This window comes from Brachyistius frenatus, unplaced genomic scaffold (genome assembly GCF_029030835.1).
Source record: "Brachyistius frenatus isolate BFR_SWC_R1_liver_20210118 unplaced genomic scaffold, ASM2903083v1 Contig_25, whole genome shotgun sequence".
NCBI classification, from domain to species: Eukaryota; Metazoa; Chordata; class Actinopteri; family Embiotocidae; genus Brachyistius; species Brachyistius frenatus.
Window position 1 is genome coordinate 2520638 of NW_027210624.1, and position 25870 is coordinate 2546507.

Sequence of the window (25870 nt, forward strand, 5' to 3'; positions counted from 1 at the left end):
TAAATTGTTTTGTATCTGTTGGAAAAGGCTCTTTAGTGTTATTTGGCAGATTTACACCAGATGTATCCATCCTGGCAAACGAAAGGGAAACCCTGATTGGAGGATCGGTGGAGATTGATGCTTTCCACAGATAATGTGATTAACTGACAGAATAATGTGAGCCATGTGAAACATTTGAATATTTCAATTCATCATAATTATTTAGTCTTTTGATGGTTTAACTTTAAGATGAGGTGAGGCTGTTCCCACAGAATTTATGATGTGTTTAATTGTGTTCGACTGGACAATTGTCTCCATCCAGCAATCTTTAGTTAGTTTTCTTTATCTGTCAAGAACTTTGGTAATTTCCAACCACCAAATGACAAAACTTTGACACTGACGTGGTTTGAACATGCAACCTTCTGATCTGGAGTCAGGCACACTACCATTGCACCACAAGATCTTCTTGCTGCTGTTCACACGTTGCCTTTCAAATCTGCATTCTCACACTCACTCTGATTGGGCCTGTTGTCATCATGTCTCGTTTAACCCCTCTCACTCCATCTTAGTTCACCTCACACGTTTCCATTTGTTATCACAGATTAATCACCAGAACATAATGGGTTAGCTAACCATTAAGCTCCCTTTATGCAATTGTGTTGAACTGACTGGGAGCTGGAAAGCCATGTTTGGAGATTAATGAGCTTCACCACAGCAGTGAAACATGGCAAAATAAGTAGCAAACATTTTGTATAATAAACCCTCCCGTAGTTTATGGTATAAGTGAAGCCATTATCTGCAGTGTGACCCCTTCATTAAGCCACAGTGATGATGCCGCTCAACTCTACTAATTTATTGGTATCAGGTACTTTTCTGGATTTTGTTTTCCACTGCAGGTAGCACCTCCTCAAGACAGCGTCATTACTATAGAAATGTGAAACTGCTGTAATGTCATTTTCAAAATCAACAACAAAATAATTGCTATTAAAGTTAAGTTTGGGCTTCATGGCTCTCCTTAGAACTTTGTCGTTTTCAGGCGGGCGGGGCCTGACGAAACACAAATCGGTAGGGGAACAGAGTTTGACACCAGACTGGCTTCATTAAACAGTCAGTGGGTGCAGAACTTCAGAATCTGGAGAAACATTGATCAACCTGTAAGACAATATGCGTCCAGTGATGGAAGGACAAACACTTCCACAAGTGTGCGCCTCTAAAGAGAGAGATTGGCCATCACACTGTGGAAACTTGGTCGGCAGTGTTTTCACATCACCTTTTAGTATTGGCTCAGCTCACTTGTAACCTTGATAGAGGGGATACCAATAATAGTATCAGGTCCCAGGTACCAAATACCATCCATAGACAATGAAAAAACAAATAAAAGCGTGTAGAGTCGAGTCTAGCTGAGCCTGTACAATCAGTGGAAAAGAGTCTTTCGAAGGGTCCTTGTTGCTTTTACGCCTGGCTTAATACGCAAGCAAGTGGATGCCAGATTGTTGCTGGTTGGTACAAAGTTTCGAAAATCTAAATCTAACTTTTTCTGGATAGTTAAAGTATCCTGCATAGACCTAAAATATGAAAGATAAGATTACCACATTGTTCAGCTGCTATTGGGTTGAAAGATGGACTGTATATCATATATTAGCATTATTGTAAATGTAAAATTTGATGAGGTGATACACCGTAGAATTACATGTATTTCAGGCCATGTTACGTTTGCTAAGATGGAAAAACACTTCCAAACTCCCCAGTGCATTCTTAAAGGCTGTTTTGACAGCTTCCACTGTTTGCACTGTGCACGTCTTAACACGGAGGTCTCTTTTTTTTCTGCTTTTAAAATACACAGACATGACTTTTCCATTCAGTAATGGTATAGACTGCTGTGGCTCTACTTTTTTTAGTCAAGAGATGCTCCTAAATCTGGCTCTGTAAAGAGGTGAAGCTTTCTCAGCTTTTATAGATTCCAGTTCTGGTTATATAATCATTTCTTAGAAGCAGAGCTGCTCTGGTGGCAGAAATAATCGCTTTGGTTGACTGAAACTTCAGCAGGCGAAGCCGAGGAAACATAGCTTTGTAGGCTGGTGAACTGGAATGGTTTGAAAAATATGAAAAGAAGGAGGGTAATAATGTGTCTTTGGCAGAAGGAAGCACCAGAGCTGGCCTGCTGAGAAATGTTCTCCTCTAGTTTCACAGCTGTAGGACAATGCCTGACGGTTCATATGGTTGGTTTGACTGACTGGCTTCACTGGCTGATGGAATAAAGTTAAAACTGACCACAGAGTCTAGAAAGTTGAGTGGTTCCCATTGACAGCAGCTATGATGCGGAGAACCATGCACATTAGTCGTACATATCCATAAAATCGTTATTTTTCCATATGGGCTATTAGCAAGAGTTAATCTGAGGACTTGGTCAAAACTATGACTTGGCTGAGACCAACTCAAATTCTGTTTGTTTTGTGCACAGTAGCCTTCTAAAGTGCTTCAAGTCGTCTCTCTTGTTTTTCTCCTTCCACGTCTCCGTGTGATGACAATTCCTGCCTCAAGCTGGTTCCAACTACGAGCAAGTTGTAGCAAAGGCCAACTATGTGGTTTGTGGTGTTTCGACATGCAGACCATGGCAGGCCCTCTTGGGTGTGATCCACTGTTTTGTCAACAGCGTATTTCCGGGGCCATGATTGCTGTTACAGAGCACTTGGTTATTGGAGCACAAGCTTAACGTGTTGGTCAGAAAATTAGGAACAATACCTCTGAATGTCTGTCAGAGGGGACGCCTGATTCATATCTAGTAGAAGTTACTTTCACATCATTTCACATATGGAGTTGTTCTGCAAATAGCCTTTCTTGTTACAGTGCAGTGTTATGTGGTTTATAGTGTCGGGACAGTGACGCATTTAGTGCTTTCTTGCTCTTTTATACTTTTTGAAACAAAATACGGTTAAAGTTAGCTGCTAGGCTAGCTACTGATGAGCTAAAGATGCTAAATGCTGCTTTAAACTTACAGTTGTTCTGTTTGGTGTTGAATCTTTTGTGTTTGTTACTATGAACAGTGGTGTAACTCTACACACAATTGATTTTAGTGTTAACGCTTAAGCCATTTCATTCAGGTTAGGGTTCATTTCTGCTGCAGGAGGTTCCATTGACAATTTTTTTCTCTTCAACTAGCTTTCCTTTTGTTGTTCTTTGACCTTTTTTTTTTTTTTTTTTTTTTTTTATCACTGGTGTCATCTTTCCCGACATGAATCCTTTCCCTTCCTCAAGAGAACAGGTCACAAGGGCTCGCTGTAATTTGCCTTCCGAAAACCTCTGTGGTTTCTGTGGTGACAAAGCCGTTTTAAGGCAAATTCATAGTTTCTGCATTTGCGTGTTTCGACCAATGAGGACTTTTGCTGTCTCCAAATGGGAGCGGTGAGCTTGTGAATACGACATGGGAAGTTGTGAAGACGAAGACATTGCAATTTTTTTCCCAGGCGTTTTATTAGATTATAAAGAAAAGATCCATACAACTAAAATTACAATATACTTAGATTACATTTTGCCACCATCCGCTGAAAAGTGAACTTCTATAGAGCCAGCCTTTTCTAAAAAAAAGCAGGAAATATGTCACAACTCGTGAAGTCTGAGCTTTCAGAAAATTCAGAGGTTGGGAACACCAAGGCGAGGTGGTTGTCATATCCATAGCACGTCATACATAACACATGTCATGTACATAACACGTCATATACATAACACATGTAATATACCTAACGTATGTGATATACATAACGCAGTAAACACGACCCCATCTGGAGGGCAGCATTAGACAGTGACTATTTCAATTATAAACAGACCTTCTTCTGCATGTGATGCACATTATCGCTTTAGATGGTAAGTGCTCGGCCGCCTACGACATGGCAGTGATGGTGGCTCATTCAAGGAGAGTGGTTTGCATGGACTTAACCTGTTTGTCTTTGTACTCTTTGAATGAGTTATTAAGATATGAAACAGTAAGTCTCTGCTCACAGTCTTTCCTTCAAATAAACATCCATTTTATTTTCTGTTTAGTTTAACAGTTTAGTTTCTGCACAGTTTCTAAATTAGCTGTCTGCTATACGCAGTGCTACTGAATAGACTTATACAAAGGTTTGAAAAGTGTGTAATTATGTGAGGGGTACAAAGCAGTAAAAGGAGAATTGGTAAGTTTGTGTAGCCTCAGTGAACATAAGTGTGTCATCTGCTAAGATGCTGCCTAAGTACTTCTTGCTGAGTAATACTGAAGCAGGGCTGTTGTTTCAATCGAGTTTTTCTGTACACTGTGTGTGTGACAACAGAATTAGAATGAAACTTTTTTGCTCATTAATTCTTATAGAGTTTTGCAATTTGTTTGGAAGACTTGGACTAACTTGACTGAGCCATGAGATTGAGAGAAAGATTCATACACAGCATCAAAGTGGTCCTGCGGCTTTGTCTGTCAGGCTTTTGATCCCACTAATGCATTCTGGGTCTTTCAACCCTCGAGCACTATGAACAAAGTCTTCTCTTTCAGTAGATAAAGTAAATAAACATGCTTGTGTATGGTCAGGAGCTGGACCAAGCTTTTATCATCACTGTTTAACCTACATTTTGATCTGGGATTAGTGGATAAGCTTGACGGATGCTAAACCTGATCAGCAACTGTGTGACGTTGTAATTTGATATCAGTGCTTAATGTAATTATATTTGTGATCTGACCATAACAATGACTTGAGGTACTTCATATTAAAGCCATCTATGTGTTGAGACTGAGAAACCTATATAAGGAAGTGAAATATGTCATTCCAATATGTCTTCCGACCCTGATTTTAATTTTAAACTGGGTTTGGCTTCAGGACTTTTCAGTATTCATTATTCATTCAGTATTCATTATCAGCCAGAGCTTAATTTTTCATGCTGTTGATTCAGCAGTTCCCTTAATGCAGTTTAGCCTGATTAATTTACAGAAACCTCTGAGCTGAAAAGAAGTGAATCACGTGTTTTGTCGGTTTTGATAACCCATAATCATGAAAGGACACTGAATTGACACCTGTGAATTATTGTTGCTATGAAAATGTGTGTACTTTCACATTATTCCTTTTAGAAATTCTTCATGAAATATCTTTTGTGTTATGGCTCCCACATTGCGATGACAGACATTTCATATGAATCTGTTTGTGTCAGTTTTTCCAAGCCTCTGCCCACCAAGATATGCTCTCAAACATCCAGACATGGCTGTGAAATGGACTTGGCATGCTCAGGGCTACAGGAGAAAAAAATAAATCCTTGATGTTAGAAGGGTTTAGTCGCTGGCGGGACTGTGGGATATTACAGTCATTTGGATTCATTCATTTTGAATCAAGAGTTGCCTTCTGAACTGAGGGATAGGGAAAGTTTTCCACAATGGTAAAGTTGATTTCTCTCTTTTTATGAAGTTCAGGAAAAAGGTTTTGGCAGGTTTTATGCACTGGAGCTTCAAATCTTTAAACTAAAAGTTAGGCCAGCCCTAGTTGGGAATTCACTCTTGTCTTTTTGCAGCTCCCTGATTTAAGAGTTTCTTTTGTGAAAATCATTGGTTCAGTGTGGCTTAACTCCAATGAATGACCTTTAAGATAAATAATCACTGAAATAAACCCCAGAAGCAGCCTGTTTCACTGTTTTCGATTGATGTTAAATGTTCACTTTGGACTCTGCTGCTACTCGAGCTGTTTTTATTGCTATAAAACAGAAGCTCTATGACCTTGGTTGTGGCTTCTTTGTGTGTGTCCTTTGGAGTAAGTGAACTAGTCTTTTATTGCTCTTCAACAATTATGTGATTTCAGCCCAAGGCGACCAAGTTCTTCATGAGAAAAATGATTCAGGAATGACTCAGTCTTTTTGTTATGCTGACTGAGATGCCTTTGATTTGAATCAACGTGCCCAGAGGAGCAGGAGGATGATGAATGGGTTGTTGTTTGTCTTATTGATACCTCGAGAAAAATACATCAAACACAAATGAATGGTATTTGTTTGCTGCATGGATAGCTCTGCTTACAAAGGTTAATATCAGACTGCAGTCTGCATTGGTGGTTTAACAGGTAATCGTGATTTGACGTGTTCTGACTGATGATGTTGTTGCCTGTTGGGTTTATGCTCTCTTATCTTAGCACGAAGAAAGTTGATAACAGTACAAGCATCAGATAACTCTGCTTCTTCATCCCTGGGGAAAATTCATTCAAACAATCCAATTATCTTAATTGTTATTTATCATAAAAAAAATATTGTTGTTATTATTCCAGCCATCAGTGTAATTAGTAACATAGACACAAAGGTGTAAGTGTTCAGCTGCTGTGTGGAAGATAGCAGGTTGGAGTTTACTGTAAAAAGATGCACCAACAAGATGATCCCAAAGCACTAAGCTGTACTTTCAGGGGTAGACTGATTATCATTATACACTTTTTCATTTTCTACTCAGACACTGTGATTCTGCAAATGACTCGTAAATTCAGCTCATCTGGTTTTGATGGCCAACATCGAGATTTGGCTGGACCAGTTTCACTGATGAATATGTAAAGTTGCGGATTTATCTGTTCAGAGTAATTTCCTGCCCAGACATTTTTTCTGGTCATACAACATGTTGCGGGGATGATTAGTCTTTGCTTGGAGCATGAAATGGGGTCATTCGGTACAGAAGGAAGTGCAGCTGAAAGACACGGGAGCCATTTAAAAGTGAAATCAGGGTCAGTCACAGAGCACTGGTGCGTTTGTCTTGACCTTTCTGTGTGCTCACGTTACACTGTGGGTATAACATGGACCAATTGTCCAGTGAAAATGTAGTGCTGTCTGTCAAGTTTATTTGGGAAAATCAACGAGGGCTCTGCAACACATTGACTCATAATCTTATATCACTATATCAACATTAAGTAGTCAAAGTCAGCTTACTAAGCATGATTTCCCCTCCAAAAAAACCCTGAAAGACACTTTGAGATGGCTTGAGGAATGATGGTTGTGTTTTTCTGTAACTTCTGTGGTAACACAAAGTACATTGATAACAGATGGGTTTCTGCTTGTCTGTTTTCTGATGCTGTGAGGATGCTCAGTTGCCACGGACAGACAAACCATCTCACACCCTATGATTACAGATCAGTAATGCCTGAGGGAAGGAGACAGCCTGCAAATAGCATCTTCTGTCTGCAAACTCATCCTCACATCTCCAAAAAAATGCCTGCCAAAAAGACATTGACCAGAAATGATGGCTGCTGACGTTGTCGCCTTTCAGTAAGGGAATGGAAAGACGTGTACGGCATTAGGTTGAAATTTTTAATTCTCTGTACACCATCTGGAAAAAATATTTTTGTGTGTTTCTTTATGCTAAAAATGTCCATTAGGGCAAAGTATTGTTTTTTTTGGTGCATCCTTGTTTTGTGAATTTGCACAATAGGGATCGTGGTTTAAGTCTACTGGGTACTAAAGTCAGTCTTGAAAAGTCAGTAATTTACCATTGAAATACAGAAATAAAAAATGTGGGGCATTCTCGTGAGTCAAATGTTAATTTTACTGGAGGTTTCACTGCTTTTATTTTTCCATTGTCTTCCTACTGAAGAAAGTGAGCGTAGTAGCCCAGGTGGAGGCTGGCTGGCAGTCGGTGTTAGATGTCTTAGATCACATTACACCTCAGAGTTGGCTGGCTGGTGTACCTCTCACAGAACCAGACCTCTGAGTGGTTTATGTCAGTCAGACACCACAACTTCTTTAAGGATTAATGCTTGTTTTTAGTTTTGCATTTGTTAATGTGCCCTGGGTTGAGTAAGTGTGTGTGTGTGTGTGTGTGTGTGTGTGTGTGTGTGTGTGTGTGTGTGTGTGTGTGTGTGTGTGTGTGTGTGTGTGTGTGTGTGTGTGTGTGTGTGTGTGTGTGTGTGTGTGTGTGTGTGTGTGTGTGTGTGTGTGTGTGTGTGTGTGTGTGTGCATGCTGTCAGGTGTTGGTGAATAACCTGGTTCAGCCGGTTTCTCGCTGTCAGCTTCAACCCTCGTGTTTGTCAACCAAATATTTCTTGGCAGTTTTTAAATGACAGCGTACCGTGAGGATCTGCTGCCTGAAGTCTTCCCAAACCCTTCACTTCTCAGTTGATTCAGAGCCCACAGACATTCATTATTTGCCAAAAACAAACAAAACCTGCTGAACTTTGTTATCAAGGAGCACATACGCATTATATTTATTTGTGGCAGTTAATGGCCGTTGGCTTTGAAGTCATACATCAATCCTGTGCAATCATTCACCCAGTTTGAGACTGTTCACATTTTAAATAATGAGCTAATGTGGTTTAACTCTATTGACCTTGAAGTGGTTCAAACCCCGAACACTCTGATCTAGAGTCAGTCAAAAAAAACCAACAACAACAACTGTAGATTATGACATTGTTTTCTTCTTTGGGGTGTTTGGTTTCTGCATCGGCGAGAAATAGAAAGTAAAATGCATTTCTATCCTCTCAGAAGTCAACGCACACCAACCCCCCTTGATTGAACTCTCCTTCAAAGCATCTGGATCAACCCAGTGCTGTTTAGTGTCTCCACAAACAGACTGCACCCACTCTGTCATCATTTTCATCTCCACCTCTGCATCCTCACTGCAACTACCACCACCACCACCACCCAGAGAGGCACAGGAGCCTAAAGTCAGAGAAAAAAAAAAAGGCAATTTTCTCTCTCCAGTGGTCCTCCTCTCACACCAGGCCGTCAACTGTGGTGGTCCTAAAGGCGATTGATTGCAGCCTCCTCCATCACTTACTGACTTCAATGAGCACAGTGAAAGGACTGAGTGGAGGAGGAGGTGGGGCGATGGAGCAGTGCAGGACTTGTTGGCAATCAAATAGATACAAAACATTTACGTCGCCTTTCACATCTCTGGCTGAAGCACAGCAAAGTTGGCACATCAGCTGGCTGGCCCGTTGGTTTGTTTCAGCTGCAGTGTTTTGAGTCAGACTGAAGTGTTTGTGTCGCGTCATGGCGCATCATAAAAAGACTGAGACGTATAGCAAGACATAAAAGGATAAAAACAAGCTGAAAATGTAATAAAATAGATAGAATAGAGCTATATAAATAAATTCATGGTCCATATTGAAGCATCAGTGTTCTCCCACATGGACTTTGAAGCCGGCTTACATCGACTCTGGAGGTTATTTTCAGCTTTGAGACGCTCGGTCTTCACGCGCAGCCGAAGAGAATGAGATGTATTGAGGTTGCTTTACGTTACAGTCTTGTTTCAAGCATCAGCAGGTTCCAAAATTACCCAGAATGATGGTGTGCATGTGTGCATGCATGCATGTGTTTATGTGTGCGAACGTTCCTTCTCTCTGTGGTGTAACTGTGTCCCTAATTCACTCGTCGATAAACACTGAGCTCATTAAGTTTAACCTTGCAGCACAGCCTCTGGCACCTTCTCTCAACATCTTCTTTATTCTCTCTCAACCGTCTTCTCTTTCTTTCAGCCGCCCCCCTTCTTTTTTGTGCCCCTACCTCTTTCTTTTCTTTTGTCCTCCTTTTACATTCTCCTCATTCCCATGTCTTCTGTGTTTGGTTCTCTCTTTCTCTTCTTGCTTCCTTATCCTCTCCTGTTTTCTCTTCTCTACATCTTTAGCTATCATTTATTCTTTCTCACGTACTTTCTTTTTTTCTTTCATCACAAATTTGATTGAGAGGTGATTGCTCACACGATCTTGCGAAATGCTTTTAAGATATTTGCATCCACCAATTCACCCTCATTATCTGATCATACAGTTAAAGTCTTATGTTGCACATCGGAGACATTTTGAAAGACGTTAGGAGATGAAAGCAACGAGCATGATAGTGAATCATGCTGAGATGTGAGAGTAAAGTGCTGCAATACTCTCTGAGATTTTGAAAGTTGCATGGTTAGTCTATTAAAAGGTAGGAGAAGGTGGAGGAGAGCGAGCAGTGGCAGAAAGAGTAGGAGGAGGAGCGGCAGCCTGGAGACATGACATACTCAATATCGTCCACTGTTTCATTTCTTGGCCTTTATATTTTCCAGCTGGTGCTCCTGTGGAGAGACGATCAAACCCACGTGAACAACATTTCACATGCAAAGCCCCTCTTTACTGAACGTCCTGGATGGCACTGCTTCTCTCTCCACTTCATTAGTTGTGGGTGGGTGTCCTGAAAGTTAGACATAATGGTATTTTGTTTAGAAGACTGTTACCAGTGGAGAGAGGTAACACGGGAAGATTGGAAAATTACAAGGTAGAAAAAAAAGTAAGGCACTCTGTTTCTGAGGTTAGGGATTTTCCACTTTTTGACACTTTACACAGTTTTGGACTGAGGCAGGTTTTAATGCAGCTGATGATGGATACTGGAACTATTATAAGATGTTCTGATGCGCACAGTTTTTTGGATAATAATCAGACCTGGAGGCAGTGATGAATGGCTTTATATTAGGCAGCTCTAAAGACTCTTGTCTCTGTGTGTTGACAACTTAAGTGTGTTCGTGTTTCAAGTCAGAGCTTTAGATGACAAGGCCGAGGCTTTGGTGGCACACATGGATGCAGTTTACATGCATGTTCACACAAATGAATACACATGCAGGTTGTGCACATGCATGAAAACTTGCACATACACAGAGAATATCTTTCTCACTGAAGACAAGTCATACCAGCAGTTTATTTCTTGGTAAGAATGGAGGATTGGTGTCTCTCAGTCTGGACAACTGCACACTCTGATGTGACTTTCATGAAGTGTCAGGATCTCATCTCTTCCTTCCAGTATTAGTCACACTGATCAGTCCAGACCAGTGATGATGCAGGAAGTTTAAATCAGGATGGACAATATGCAAACAAGCTTTTTCACACTCGCGGTAGCCAGCTGATGACAGTATCTGAGACAAGCCTCTCTGTCAGCCTTTGGCTTTGAATACCGCTCAGGCTGCCAAGCTTCAAGACAGTAAACACAAAAGCAGCCGTGCGGCCATGTCTGTTTCCTCCCTATTGCTGCTTGTAGAGTTGACATAAGGGACACAACAAGAAGTAGAAGTAGGCTGCATTCATCAGGTCTGCAGATAGTGTTGATGTGTGCTTCACATCTCAAACCACAAGTGGAGTAAGAGTGGATTGAATACAGCAGCTGTGTCAAGCACACATCATCCACATTTCTGAGATCTTTATGTCAGGTTGACATTATTTGATATTTTCTTTAGTAGCACATGTCTGATTTGTCCAAGTTAAATTAATTATGTATTTTATATTGTCTATACAACCCAGTAGCTTTTACATTACATTGCATTTCATTTAGCTGATGCTTTTATCCAAAGCGACTTACAACATACCGATGGTACAACATCGGGTGGGAGCAATTTTTTTTTTTTTTTTTTAGGGTTCAGTGTCTTGCTCAAGGACACTTAGGCATGTGGACAGGAGGAGCTGGGGATCAAACCACCAACCTTCTGATTAGTGTGCAACCCACTCTACCGACTGAACCACAGCCTCCCCAGCTTGCTGTTAGGCTAGCAGTGGGAGACTGTATGCTGGGCATTCCTTAAATTGAGTGCATGTGCTCAGCAAACCTGGAATAATGAGAGATCAAAATGCATTGCTTGATGTTTACAAAGTAAATGGAAGCTTATTCATCATCATATCTCAGTAGTCTGCCCCGGTAGAATATTAGTGTATACTTACAATACTTTAACAGATGGGGAAGTGGTTAATGGCACAACAAAATAAATGTGTTGTTTATTAAATACAAATTGAGTGTCAGGCAGTGCATTAAACTTGAAAAAAAAAACAACAACAGGGAGACATGATATCTGACCAGGCCATTATGTGGTGAAAATGCCAGCTGAAATTTCTGACCTGGATATCAAACCAATTCATCTAATGTGTTTGCATGATGACACATCACTGAGCTGTCTTTTAGATTCTAGAACAAGCCAGAATAAATCCCACTGAGCCTTTAAAGTTTGTTAATGGAGATCTTAAAGCACAGATGACATTATGATGTGCTGAGACACACGAGTCGTTTCTTTTTATTCAGGCGAGTCTTTCTCCTTCAAATGTACCTGAAAAAAATAAAGAAGCTTAGTTATGTTAAAACCCTGGTGTGGAGCTTTGGTCTTTGAAGATCCTCCACTGCACTAACCTCAACATGAACATCCAGGCTTTTGATCTAAGGTTGGATATGCTGCAGCTGTGACGCATAATACTTTGACACATCACAGCGCTCTTTTTTTTTTTTTTTTTTATTGAACTTTCTACTTCTGTCAGTTTTACCTCTGATTGTACAGAACACCCACTTGTTTGTATGATTGCCAGTGAAGCCTCAGTGAGGTTTTCATCCATCTGCCTGTGTGTGTTTTTCTCATAGAAAGATGTGAATTTGGCGTAATTCTCTTGACCAAACTTTGATTACATGATTCCCATCTGCCTTTATTTGAGCTGCGAGTTTTCATGTGCTGGATGGCAGCTCTGAAATCCCTTCGTATGTAGTTGGCTGCTTTACAACATTGTATTTATGACATTTGTCAGAAAATCAGGCCGTGAACAAATAAGGTGCAGTGTTGCAGCGTTTTTCTGAAGTTCATTTTTGTGTCTTTTTAATGGAAGTTTTGAGAGCAAATTTCTTGCACTTGCAATACAAAAAAACAAAGCAAATAAATTATGCTTATTGGTCCTGATCACAGATGTGAGAATTTTGCTTTTGAAGCCTCTTAAAAACAAAAGCCATTGCTTACAAGTTAAATTAGACCTACTGGTCCCACACTAACGGAGGAGAGTGGAGTTTCTATTGGTGGGTTTGACTTTTATCCACAGCATGACTATACACATACAGTTCTCTCATCCCTCTGTAAACGTTTGACAGGAGAGGACCAGGTCAGCTGACATGATATTGCTCCTCTCTATTGAACTGCCAGGAAATGTAGCAGCACGATTGTAAATAAAATCCGGTGAGACTAGTTTTCTGCGACCGAGGTAGTCGAAGTTGACGAGGTTACAGCTATGGTATGCCACAAATGGCGCGGATTCATTCAGCAGCATATATACTGATCCCAGAGGTCTGCTGCTCGTAGTCCACCGGCTACACATTGTTTCCTAACATTATGGTGACATACCACTCGTCATCCTGCAGCACAAACGTTAGGAAACAGTATGTGCTGGTTGAATATGAGCAGCACACCACTGCGGATCGGTATATGCTGCTGACTTTGACAACATGAAATACAAATAATAGAAACCATTACACAGTGAAAATCACGTTATGCTGCATGAAAGCATTTCATGTCAGCTGACCTCCATGTAGCTAAACACACAGTCCTCTCCTGTCGAGGTTTACAGGGTGAGGAGGGAATTGTGTGTGTGTGTGTGTGTAGTCATGCTGTGAATCCAAGTCAAACGTATCAACAGAAACTCTTGTCTCCTTTATCAGTGCAGTTCCCCTCCATTACGTCTCATCCAACTTGCAAGCACAAGTTTTTGACTTGCAAACAAAAAGGTCTGATTTGCTCTGAGATGTTTTTACAGAGGCTTTGTTAGCAAAATGTGACCGAAACCAACACAACTGTAAGAAATCCAGATCATTTTATTCTCAGTTTCATATATTTTTCATTTATAAATCTTGATCGCAGTGAGAAACAACCTGCAGATATAAAATCAGATACCACCCCATTGTGTTTCAAGGTGACACACTGCACTTGTTCTCTTTTCCTCTCTTCATGTTTATTCTGTCCGTCTGAACTATCGAACACATCCACATCCTTCCTCTTTCTCACTTTCACTCTTCAGTGTGCTCCTCCTTTCCTGTGTGCCTCTCTCCCCTCACGTTTATTATCCTCTGTGTCTTTTCATCTGCAGGTTTCTTTGTGTCACCTGTTTCCTGTGTAGGGTCAGTGAGCAAATCCCAGCTACAAAGTAAACTCATCCATCACCCACTGGGAAAAATGGAGTCATAAAACGAGTCTGAAATGTAGTACTGGTAAACTGTGCAAGAAGTGACATTTGTCTAGGTTAAAACTTTGTGCATAAATCTGCATGGTACTGTGTCAAGAAAACATTTCCTTCTCCCTCTTAAATAATTTGAAGCCTCCTCTGTGATTTGGTTTGCTTCCTTTCATAGACGAGGCATGTACACAGACTTTGTTTTCAAGAGTGCAATAGGAGGTGATGATTGTCCTCATAATTACAGTTGTCTGTTGTGTGGAGCAGCAGGCTTCTCACGTTGCATAATATGGTCTGCTCAGACCAAAACAAATGGAAATCATGCGTGTACTGCGCTGTACACAAATTGTTTGGTGGTGTTCATGATAAATCAGTGAATGACAAGTAAAATAATTACTAATTATATTGATTAAACATTTATATTAACTGGCAATGTTGTCAGCATGGTAGTATCTGTGGATCCTCGGGACATAATGGGCACATTCTCTCTGGATCTATTCATTTTACAATTATATAACATATTCCCTATGACTGTTTCTTCTCTCTCTATTGCTCCCTTGCAATATTGTCTGTTGAGTGTTTTTTTTTTTTACAAGAATCCTGCTTGTCTCCTCTTCCAGCAGTTATTGAATACACGCAAACAGATCCCGATTCTTCAGAAACATATTACTGCAAACAGAGCTGTTACTTTCAGGCTTATATTGAAATGTGACCATCCTAACTTAACACAATGCTTTTATTTCAATTTTACTTAGTCAATTCCTGTCCTAGCTTGTTATCTTATTATCACCAGCGAATGCATATTATTAAACAGTAGACTCAGTGTAACGACTGGTGAGTTATTAATAGAGTGTACAAGAATAAACTGGGCCCAGCCCCTTACAAATACAGACAACATCTGGACTCCCCTTATACTTTTCTCTTCTCTTTAGAGAACTTTCTCTCCCATTGTTTACATGGTCTGTTGTATTTTAGTCTGAAACTTTACTCTCTGCAACTCAGAGTTTCAGCTGGTGGTGTTTGTGGGTTTTGGATGTTTTCCCTGGTGATCCTTCGGAGAGTACTTTTCATGAGCGCTCTCTCTCCTCGTGTCTGTCTGACTGTAAATTCAGCACGTCTTTTTTTGTCTTGACAAAACTTTAGAAGTTCTGGAATTCCTGTTCCATAAATTTAGTTTATTGTGTTAAGGTACTTCAAAAAAGTACTGTTTCCATTACATTAATCAAAACTTTGCTTTACCAAAAGACTAATTATTATATATTCCATTGAATTCAGAAAATAGAATACTTTTGATGACATGATAAGAACCAGAAAACAGACTCAGTGAGACACAAGAGTGCAGGTTGGATATGGAAATCGGGTCCAATAAAATTCCAGACCTTCTGACTCTAAAGAGGAGCATTTTGATATTCAAATCATGTCAAGGTCAGTGTTGAGGCCATTGAGTGTTCACAGTGAGAAAATACACAAGTAAAGAACTTTAAAAGCAATAATCTGGAAGATCTTCATTTAAACCAATGTTAACTTTCTATCTGTCGTCAGTTGACGTTTGAAAATTGAGCAGGAGGCCCAATGATGGGAGCTCTTGCATTTACAGTATCACGAGATGAATGGTCTGAGTGTCTTTGGACATTCCCAGATAAAATCCTCCCAGAGAGGGTAGGTGGAGCAAACGCACTCAGACAACACTGTTTGGATCTCTGGGAAATGAAGTCCACACACACAGCTGCAATTACAGTTTATTGCCACCGGCGCTGCCAAAGTAAAGGAAACAGAGATTTTTAAGATTTTAACTTAAAAGAAGTGGTAAATATAAGATGTCACCCCTGTCAGTGAGATAACACTGATTGTATGGAAGTCCAAGTGGTCTGTAAAGTTGCCATTTATACTGGCTGCTCTGATGCATATCTTTTCTATATATTTCATATCTGATCTTCACAATGCCACAATATACACCTACATCCTACATTCTCCATACATACACCATGTACCAAATATACTATCACATGTGCTTCTGTGTTTGCACTGTATGAAGTGGGGCAGTGGATGCACTCTGAAGTTTGGTTGATGGAGTCAGGATCAAATTTCCTGATGCTGTCTTTTTTGCATGGAAACCGAAGACCAGTAAGTTAACAGTAGTCGATGGGTTTACATCGCCTCTGATTTAGGATGTACCAGCTGTGTGTGAAAGTGGTCTTAGGGAACTCTTTACTGGGCACATGAGCTAATTTTGTGCCCAGAATTTGCAGTACAGATGTGGCTAATGTGGTGCACTGTCTCAACATGTGAGACCAGAGAGCTGCCACTCCCTCCTGCTGGCTTCACACTCCAGTCTGCTCTACGTATGTTGTTCTTGAACTGGCTGAGATTTGCACACACACACACACACACACACACACCCACACCCACCCCCGATTCTCTTTTCTTCGGTGTGGAGTGCGAGGTGTGTCCTCTCTTGTAAACTGTGTGACGTAAATTTATGGCCACAGTCTGTTGCTTCTCCACAAACCATGAATAGCACACTCCTCATAATAGATGGCTTTTTGTCTGTCAGTTCTGGACATATCATATCACACCGGCACCAACCTCAGTCACAGATATTCCCACTTTGTAGATATTTGGTCAGATTTAAAATTTAAAAGTGACTTTGGTGTCAATACCTGACCATAATGAAACTGTATTGCTTTGTTCCAAATAGTGTACTTGTGTACCAACACTCACTATTTTAAGTGCATAAGTGCGTTCACACTGTCAAGTACAGAAACTTGCAGTAAACTAAAAGTACCAGGATGATGCACTCAAAACGTTCCAAAAAATAAGTGTGACACGCTGGACACTTTTCTCCCTAAACAGCCGCCATCATGGCTACGTAGAGGAAGGTTACAAATTCATTTTCAAGTTAAGACGTCTGAGGAACCTGCAGCTGTTGCAGAGCATCTCACTACAGTGTTTCTTTTTGACTACTGCTGCTGTGTGTGTGTTAAACAGAGGGCACGAGAAAACTTTAAGTTCAGGGTAAAATAATTAAAGCTGTAGATATTGTGGCGGTTGATGTATTCGCATGCTGAGGTTATTTCCGGTCAGTGTGCTGTTTGAAACAACACCACCCTATCAAAATTCCTGCACTACACAAGTGAGAGTCCTTTTGTGGAAGAGCACTACTGGTTAGTGTACTACGAAGTTGTCATTTGGAACACAGCATACGTCTAAACACTGAAATTAGATTTCCCTTTGAAAATACAGATGCCATCAGTCAGAAGAGCGTCCTCTCCTCTCACACTTATCATTCCAAACGTTGACATCAGACACGCTGTCCTGTGTCCTCACCGTCCACAGACACAACGACAGCTGCCTGCCACCTGTCCCAACTCTCCAGAACTGCTGCAGGTTGATACGACCCACAGTCAGCATGAGCAGTGACATTATGTTTCTATTTAAACAGCACACACGTAGCACATAATGCTGTTTGTTCCACATTTAGATCCATAGCACCTCCTCCTCCTCCTCCTCCTCCTCCTCTAGACACACAAACACAAATCCTGCAGAACGCTGTGTGACCTCTCTGTGCTCCACATCTGCAGGCTGTGAAGGGGCTGTGTGTGTTGTGACATCCCCACTTCGGCTTGTCTGTTCGTGCGCTTCTCTCGGCTCGTTTCGAGGTCCCATCTGGCGAGCACAACCTCTGTGCTTACAAAATAAGAAACAAAAGTGGGCCGAAATTGTGCTGACTGCTGCCTCTATGAGTAGACGGCGTCTGTCAGCGCTCAACAGGTTTTACTGAACCAGCAGAGCTTCTTTTGCAGGACGTCCGTGACATTTTGTGGCCAAAATCAGACGTAACTCCCGTAGAAACTGGCAGGAAAAGTAAAACTGAGCCTCGTGAAAATTACAGGGATTTATTTTGAGTACCTTCAAAGCCACAACCAAACGAGAACACGCAATCATTGTTGTCGTCTTTCTGTCTTGCTTTAATTGACTGAACCTTGTAGGTATGTAAAGAAAAAGCCACGGTGACAGTGAATAATGGATAATTGACATCTGACATCTGCACCACATCTGAATGTTGCTGTTCACAGTCCAAAGCCGAGCAGCTGGCCCGCGTGGGACGTCTCCCTCAGGGTTAGAAACTAAAATGTCCTCTTTCAGTAACGTGACGCCCTTGCCCTCTGTTCCTGCTGCTGGTTGAATTCTGATAAGCATTTGAAACTGACAGATTGACTTTTTATCACCCCCTGAAGGAACTTGCCCTCTGCTTTCTCCGGTCCACAGGGAGGTCAGAGGTCAGGGTCAACCAGAGAACTGCGTCCTGTATAAGTATTCAGTGTCTCGCTAAGGACACTTCAATAGGAGAATTAAGACAGATTAGAGGCCTTGTTAACGGCCCTTTGCTGACTGGTTGAAAAGCCCGTTGGCATTATTTAGCCATTTAGCCATATTCCTATATCTATATCTTTAGAAAATGTTACAAGCTGTAATGTTTTGTTGCTCATAAAATGTTCATGTTAGCCTAATGATAGCAATTAGACGTGACTTTCTTGTGCACCACAACGGCCAGATCATGCATGTTACTTTGCCACAAGATTCTCATGGCTTAGATGTTAATTGTGTGTGTGTGTGTGTGTGTGTGTGTGTGTGTGTGTGTGTGTGTGTGTGTGTGTGCGTGCGTGCGTGCGTGCGTGCGTGCGTGCGTGCGTGCGTGCGTGCGTGTGTGTGTGTGTGTGTGTGTGAGTGTGTGTGTGTGCATCCATAAAACCCTCCCAGTGTGACTAATGACCACTTGTCTCAGATAGGATGAAACTGGCTCGCTGCCCAAACAGGCTACCGATCCCCGCCGTCCTGACAGGTCGCTAATAAACATGCTAATAAAAATGTGACTTTGGAATGGGAGCCAACACGTTTACTGTTTGTGAAGATTAAACAGACTGTGAGCTGTCTGCAGTTCACTTTTGACTGACTAAATAAAAGGTCAGTTTTTTGGGGGGGGTCAGTCATGCTTCTCAACAGTCGACTACATTTTGGACACGTATCGAGTAATCTACGTAAACAACTTCTGCCCTCTCTAACCTCCCTGAGCTGGTTATCGTATGCATGTTTAAAGATACATACAACAAACTCCTGCATGCTTGAGTCATCTCAGTCACTGACACATCTTGTCTGAAGGTTTTAATTTAATTAAACCCTTTAATTGGCTTAATGATCATTATGTGTAATTATGAAACTACTCAATGAGATCCCGATGTAATAATGTCAGCTTTAATGTGTTGGTGAAACCTTCATCGCAGCAGCGGTTCCAGCTCACGCTGGGCCACGAGGCAGCATGTCTGCCCTTTGCGGACACACACACACACACACACACACACACACACACACACACACACACACACACACACACACACACACACACACACACACACACACATACACACACACACACGCACACACACACAGAGCTGCTTTTTTTTTTTTTATGCAGACCAGATGCTTAGCTTTCCACGTTGTACTTATCATGAGGGGTGAGGGTATGCAGTTGTAGTCCTGGAGGCTTACGGACTACAAATCCCCGACTAGAGCAGATCACACAGCGGGGAAGATGACTGCAGAGGTTTATCCAAACGCATCACTCATCTCAGACCAGAAAGCTTTGAAAATCAGGTGTCGTTTGACGAAAGAGTCGCTGTGCTTTTGACTTCCAGTGGCAGGAGGATATTTTTCCTGGCTCTCTCCTACTTTCACCTCCGCAGCTCCGTTATGAGACTCCAGAGAATAGACAGTCGTCTCTGCTCTGACTGAGTGTGTTTGTGGGTGTGGCAGATATATGGAGTGTTTCTATGTCACCAGGCTGCAGATTTAGGCTCAGTGTTTGGCAGCCTGACCTGCATCACCAGCTTGAGCCCTTGCTGACCTCTCTGGCACTAACACTGACTCTTTCAGTGCAGAGTGAGGAAATATGAACTGTTTGCTATAAACATATCCATCCTACAAAGCTATTAATCTTGTATTGTGCAATTTTAAAGTCATGTTTCTTAGCATAAACATAAATTTACGCCAGCTGGCTGCCAAACTTGTGCTAGTTTCCCTTTGAAAAGATAAGAAGAAGAAGTGAACTTGGATCTTTTGAGATTTCTGAGCACTTTGTTTAGTTTAAATGGAAGATGTTACTTCAGCAAGTGAGCCACTAACCTACATACCGAGCTGTTGAATCAACTGAATGATTTATTATAAAGTACGCTGTTTATTGGAACAATGACACTGAATTAAAGAGTGGGGAAGTTCAAGACTTTGTAAATTTATCTGAAAACTGAACGAATTGAATGTCAGCTCAACTTTCAGTTTAGCTTGTTGTGCTTTATTATTTAAAACATATCGGTTAGTTGATTTGTCCCAAGTGAAAAACAAATACTTGACAAGGATGTGTCATTTTTCTAATGCTTGGTGGTATAATCTGCCATGTGAGAGTTAGCCTTTAAAAAAAAAAAAAACAGTGTCACTCTACTAAAAACATACATTTGAATAATCTAAAATTAAAAAAAAAAGGTTAAAAAAAGCGCGAGTCATCAAAAAATGGCTTTTACTGTGAGGACATTAATATCAATCAAATAGTTCCTTTACGTAAGTCAAAAATCACCAAAATATGTGCTGAACCTGTCAGTGTGGACAGCAGCATTTTGATATATTTAATAAGTAGATTGGGTGTAAAGTTGTGATTGTATAGTTTGAGGTATACTGTAAATGGGTCAACACGGTATACACGTAAAAAAATAGACACGTAAAACTACCGAGCATCTTTTTTTTGTCACCAGGTGGTTGAGTTTTTGCAGCACAATATTCAACTGAAGTGTTCAACAAGCATTCAAACATGAGGTCACCGCTCCTCTTTGTTCATGTCTCTGTGGGTATCCGCCCCGCTCTTTCCCTCTCTATCTGGGTGGAGGACAGTAAATGCCCTTCTCTCTCAGAAACAACATTGTAAAGTTTTATGCATTTTTTTTTTTTTTTGTTGGTACGATCCAATTATAGCGTCGGCAACTCCCAAAAATATACGTGTGAAAATCTTTTAATCTTAATTACCACAAGACCGTGAAAGTTCTTTGGGGTCATTAAATGTAGCTTGTGGGCCTCTAATGCAGTTTCTCTGTATCATTCTGTGTTGTGCGTGTGCTGCTGTGGATAATAACTTGCAGGCGACCCTCTTTGTGCAGCATGTGTACGTACGTGAGGTGTCATATTTCTCTCGGTGTTGTACTCTACAGGCTGCGGTGGCTTTGTGCAGGCGGGGCATTAATAATGCACAGACCCTGGAGGTGACTTTGTCTCAGAGGAATACCACTGCAAGGTTTCCCTCACTATAGCAGCTCTTTAGCCAAACGCAGTCGGCCTACACAAAGACAGACTGCAGCGAGCCACAGTTTGGGACTGTGATTTTCCCAGGACGCAATTGTAATCCCCCGAAGGGACGTTCAGTTTATTTTAGTCAGCTAAAACAAACCTGGTGAACTAAACTAGACAGGAAAATCAACCTCAAAGAGTTTGTGTCACTCCCAACATATGATGTCATCCAGAAATTTTGACTCAACAATATAGGCTGTCAGTGCAGCAGAGTGGCTGAAATGCCTCATTGTGTATTTGTTTGCATTAGGGCAGATTTATATAGCTGATTAAAAGCGACATTAAACCGCAGTCATTCACTCTGGATTTTGGTAAATCTATCAGCAATCTAAGCTTGTTTGGTCACGATGAGCAATATTTCAGGCTTTTATTTGCCTTTCATTGAAGACAAAATCACCAACGGATGTTGCTTTTCAGGTGTGTGTGTGTAGCAAAGACACACCCACCTCTCAGCATTGATTATATACTGTATTAGGATATGTTTATCTGTGGAGGAAAATATGACACTAACGACTTATCCTCCTCAAAGACTTTCTTTTGTTTCAGACACCATGCATAGAAAATGTTAGCAATACTTTCAAATGTGACATTAAGCAGATTTAGCAGCAGCCTGCTACTGTTTTACATCTTCAACTTTGCATTTGTTTTACTTTCTCCTGATAGCAACAGTGAGTGTTTTGTGTGTGTGTGTGTGTGTGTGTGTGTGTGTGTGTGTGCGTGCGTGTGTGTGTGTGTGTGTGTGTGTGTGTGTGTGTGTGCATGCAAAAGAGGCAGACAACTTTTTGTGACACTAATGTTTATAACTCACGGGGGAGAACATACACTCCATAAATCACAGCTATTATTGTGCTGCAGAGCACAAACTCAAAGAGTGGGAGGTTCAGTAGTTCAACTACTGGGTCCACCTAGCGGTTCACAGGGAGGTGTTTACTCCCAGAGGTCAGAGGTCACAGGCTGATGGTAGTGTCTAAGCTCTGTAGTCAGGCAGTGAAAGTCTGGAGATTCTGCAGTATAACATTTTCTCTCATACAATCCAGCAGAAGGACATTTTACTAAAGCCACAATAGAATATGGTATTTTAGCACATCATGCAGAGTGAAGCAACTTACTTGAACCCTTTTTTCCATTTCACTAAAGAGCAGTTAATGCAGTCCTTCATATACAATAACTTGCTATGGCAAGATAGGGAATATTGTCTGGTCAACATGTGTCCGACACGTCTAACTTTACTTTAACTTTAACTTTTACTTTAACTTTACTTTATGAGTAAAGACTGCAGGTAGCATATTCACATTTAGTCCAACAACATTTCAGTCTTTGCTGTATTGAATCAATCATCTGCAAAACTACTACTTTATGATAATCAGTTCTTCCCAGAGTCAACATAACAACCATTATCTTATTTTATTGTAAAAAAAAATAACTGCATTTAGTTCGCATCATACGTTGTATATTTTCTATGAATGATCCAACACAGATGCATGTCAGCCATGCAGTATACTAGGAACACATACCGAAGGAGCACATGTAAAAAAAAAGGCAACATGTTCTCATGCAGCTGAAAGAGGACAAATTATATGGTCTCCAATCAACCAGACATCACACAACGCCGCAGCTTCATGAAGTCCAATTCCCTCCGAACATTTCTGTGATTTGGAAAGTAGTGAAAACAGGAAGCTGCAGTGATTCACCCGACTTTAGGACAGTGCTGTGAGCAATGACCTGCACAAAAGCTGTCCATGCAAAGTCTCAATAAACAGTGAAATACTGTGAGGGAACAGAACGCATCACTGATCCAACATGCTTCAGAGACATACAGAGCTGCACATGCACACATTCCTGAGCTCAAGGCTAATTCGACAAACACTGTACGACTGTGTCGACCAGATAGTTTTGTGATTCATTAAATATGAGGGAGAGATGGAATTCAGATAATGCATGTGTGTAGAAAGAGTAGATGATGTCAGCAGGGCATATGTCGTTTTAGATCTTTTGATTTACACTGACGTATTATATTATTGCGAAAGCAAGCATACTCAAACTATTTTAGAAAAGTGTTCCCTGTCCAGGCTTTTTCCTTCTTGGGAATTTGTTTTTGATGGATTTGATGGAATCAATTTCATACATTCTGGTATGAACTTGCCATGAACAGAAATTACGCATCCCTCTTTGAATTAATTAAATGCCACATGGGTGTGAGGGTGTTTTGTAAACTTCTCACAGTAGATATGGATTTATTTTTCTATACTACATTACACTTGATTAAATTGTGTTTCAACAACACTCGTAAAACAGTGATAAGATAATGAACAGTTTTGTTCTTCTGTGTGACTCCTCTCTTGCATGCTTATCACATCTCACCCACTTCCTGAGTTTACAGAGCAGAGCCTGTTGATGCCGTCTGTAGGAGATAACTGACACAGTCACAGTAAACCGTGGCTGCATGTAGTTTGTGGAACAGCATTATCCTAACGGATCCATCAGTAAGGGATATGCTCCAAATGCTTGACATTTCTCAGTGCTTACTAATTCACAAGGTCTTTGTGTCACGCTGCAGTTTTCCATTTTGTGACCTTATGAAAACCTGAACCGAAGCTGAATGCAGGCTGCGTTAAAAAGCTTTGACCCCGACGTGATTTGAACACGCAACCTTCTGATCTGGAGTCAGACGCGCTACCGTTGCGCCACGAGGTCCTGCTGGAGCAGCTGTTATTTGAGAAGTACTTCGGGTCAGCGATATTCCCCCGGTGGGAATAGCAACACTTGTCGGCGCTAATGTAGCAATCATAAAACACACACAGACACGCGTTCTCTCTTTCTCTCACACACACTTTTTCCTCACCCTCCTCTCTCCCCTAAGTTTCCTCCAGGGCACCAGTCTTTGTGTGGTCTTTGTCAGGACCAGGCGGCCCACTTTAGCACAAAGACGCTGATACAAGGGTGAAGAGAGTTATTGTCTGGGCTGATGTTGCAACTGTGTGTGTGTGTGTGTGTGTGTGTGTGTGTGTGTGTGTGTGTGTGTGTGTGTGTGTGTGTGTGTGTGTGTGTGTGTGTGTGTGACACAGCGAACAACAACCGCTCTGTTTCCCTTCACCTTCTACAAAGAGTCACATGAGCAGATACCTGATCAGAGCAGGCTGGCGGGGTGTCACTGATTCAGTGTATGAATGGATGAGTGAAGCTCACAGGTGACTAAACAGGTCACTGGGGCGGCAGCTGAACGGCCGGCATGTAATCCTCCCTGGCACACCCTGCATATCTGCTCATATCTCTCCGGCCACACAAAAGTCTTTTCAGTTGCAGGTGCAGGGATTATGCCGTGGTCATAGAACATACATGTTTAGTCACCAGGACACTTTATTCACAGTTCATGTGTTAAATGTTCTTCTGCATTTGGATCCACATGTAATCAGATCCTCCATCCATGCTCGCCTCATGATGGTTCATTAGCAAGTCTGGCTCATTTTGCATCACTGCTACGTGCAGTATCGTCCTGTTAAATTGAAACCCAGCACGCTGTACATTCCTGAGCTGTTGCATGTGGCAACACAACATGCAGGCAATTTACATGTCTCCTCTTATATTCATACTTTATCTTTTCATGGGCTCCTGACATTAGTGACAGTTACTATAGGAAACATTTATTTGGAGATGACATGACATGGATCTTAATGAAGGTGATGAGCTCTCCTGTACTTGCAGGATGTTGCCAAACTTGCCAAGTGTCATATTTTGAAACCTTATCTGGCGTCTGGTGGTTTCATTGTGGCCTATCAAAGTATAAGCTTTATAATCCTGGTTCTATTTTAAAATCCTGTCACTGTGGAGCGCTTTAGAAGCTGTTGTTCAGGACTCGCGGGTAACTTTAAAATGTTTTGTACTCGACCTGAGGACCTGCTGCAAGTACAGCACTGGGATGAAAAGTTGCAACTTACAAGATGTAACTTTAGAGTACCGCTGTTTACTTTACACAGGTTACTCTGGTTTCTACAGGTTTCCCATAATCTGTCTGCATGTTTGCAGTAAGGTGGACAGGTATGTGGTGTTCTCATGTTTCACTGTCGGTCTAGTCGGTCCCCACATGGCTCAGATTGGCTCTCAGAGCGAAACTTAACATTTGTACTTGATATGTTTTGTTCCAGTGGTTTTTCCATTTGTAAATGAAATAATACTTTGGGGTACACTGCCTGTTCAGTAATAGGATCAAGGTACTCTTAGGTTGTGAATGGAAAGGCTTGTCATTTGTAAGTATATAGTTTATATACAAATTAAACAGAAATATATGCTTTGTAGATGTGGATGTTGTTCCTTTGATGCACATGACATTTCTCTGACCTCAAGAGTAAAAGTGTTAATAAGCCTGTCAAAGATGATTTTTAGTCTGTGCCTGGAATTACTTTTCAGGAGAGCTCTCTTACTTTTTAGATGCTTAAAGATATCGAGAAAAAAAAGTCTTTCCACTTGCTTGCTGGAGGCTGATCCGAGATGTTTCCTGCTCCTCTTTGTACAGTTTCAGTTTTGGTTTTGAAAAACATATCTCCAGATTTAGAGAATTGAAAACACAGAAGTCTTCATGACTTTGCCTCGTAATGCAAGAGCCACTCTTC

General features: G+C 41.2%; 1 protein-coding gene and 1 non-coding gene across 2 annotated transcripts in view; one reads left to right on the forward strand and one right to left on the reverse strand.

The window, feature by feature from the left end:
* Positions 1 to 25870, forward strand: part of pard3aa (par-3 family cell polarity regulator alpha, a) — a 365970-nt gene that overhangs the window by 9128 nt on the left and 330972 nt on the right. The window lies entirely within an intron of this gene.
* On the reverse strand, positions 23886 to 23957 carry trnaw-cca (transfer RNA tryptophan (anticodon CCA)). The gene has a single exon. It is a non-coding gene; the product is annotated as a tRNA-Trp (tRNA).